Source organism: Tachysurus fulvidraco, chromosome 10, assembly GCF_022655615.1.
Source record: "Tachysurus fulvidraco isolate hzauxx_2018 chromosome 10, HZAU_PFXX_2.0, whole genome shotgun sequence".
In the NCBI taxonomy this organism is placed as follows: Eukaryota; Metazoa; Chordata; class Actinopteri; order Siluriformes; family Bagridae; genus Tachysurus; species Tachysurus fulvidraco.
This window is the reverse complement of record NC_062527.1, coordinates 7,356,811-7,358,417: the sequence shown is the minus strand read 5'-3', so window position 1 is coordinate 7,358,417 and position 1,607 is coordinate 7,356,811.

Sequence of the window (1,607 nt, the reverse complement as noted above, 5' to 3'; positions counted from 1 at the left end):
AAGTTTGGTCTCAAACCACCAAACTAGAGACTAATTAGAAAGTCAGAATGGAGAGGAAGGTCATCTAGACAAATAATAAATGTTTGACTAAGCAAGACAATTATTTAATTCGGGGGTTTTTATTATAAATTGTTAAGGTTCAACAAAAATAGTTCAGTGCATAATATTATTATTATTATTATTGTTGTTGTTGTTGTTGTTGTTGTTATTATTATTATTATTATTATTATTATTAGTAGTAGTAGTAGTAGTAGTAGTAGTAGTAGTAGTAATATTATTATTAGTATTATTATGTTTGTCTGCTGATTGACAGAAGAAAGCCCTGGATATTCCTGACTGCCAGTAGTCAGAGTGACTGGCATCATTAGTGTTGACACTGAGCATTGCTGTGCCTGTAGCTGTTTCCTTTTGTGTAGCAGAACCAAAAACTTCATTCAGAATCATGTCATGCTGCTCAACTGTCAAAAGAAATCAGTTCTGCTCTGGCTAGTTGGTTCAAACCACTTGAACAGAATATGCAAACAGGTAACAAATTGGAAATAAGGATTTGTTTATTTACTAGCGAGCAAATTACATTAACATCATCGTCATCATCATCAAAATACTAACTGATAAATTTCTTCTAGAACAACAGTCTTCATCTCTTCAGAACAGTTCCACAAACTTATGAATTCAGTGCCAAGGCACACTGAAGCTAATAAAGTCCTAGCAACTTATTGCGTAAGCATATTCCATCCACATGCTTTTTTTTAATGCTGCAAATTAAGTGAAATTACGTGATTGGCTATATATATTGAAATCTGAACTCAAGAGCTTGGGCAAAAATTCTGTGCAAGTGCCCTCTAGGCTGTTCCTACAGTAGATAAATCATGAGAAAATGCCCTCTGGGTCTCTCATAGTCCAAATGTAATGAACCCTTGTCAAAAAAATCCTAAAGGCTTCCAGTTTGAAACTTCTAATTTCTATCATATTTTAGAACCATTCCCATATGAATCCTACAGGAACTTAATGATGCCCATATGCTGATGAATAATCTTTGTATAATATTAAACTTTCTGAACTATGTTCTTTAAAGATGCTTTGAAGCAATGTTTATTGTTAAAAGTGCTATATGAATAGATATGAACTGAACTGAATTGAAGTGAATTGAATTGAATTGAATTGAATGATGCATGCAGAAGTTAAACTTAGGCTGTAACAAAACATAGCTTGTTTTGGGTGTTGAGTCACAACTAAAATCTACCTACATAATGACTTGTTTGAAATAAAATACCACCAAACTTCTCTTCTATATTAAAAAAAATATTTGTAGAACTCTCAAAGCACTCTCTGTTATTTCCTCCATAAAAGATCTTAGAGAAAAAAACTGAAATGTCAACAGGATTTTTTTTTTGACAAGGGAAATGCTACCTAGTGCACTTTGCACCTACCTACCAAACTGGAGGCTATTGAGCTCCGATCTTTTTTAGTTCTTGATAATCATACAATGTCATTTGCTTAAAAAAATGAAAATTCAAAATGTTTTCTTATAAAAGGCAACAGAATATTTCTCAAGACTATTCTCTGTTCACCATCTGCTTCTAGGTTTAGCCATTTTGTGTTCCCAG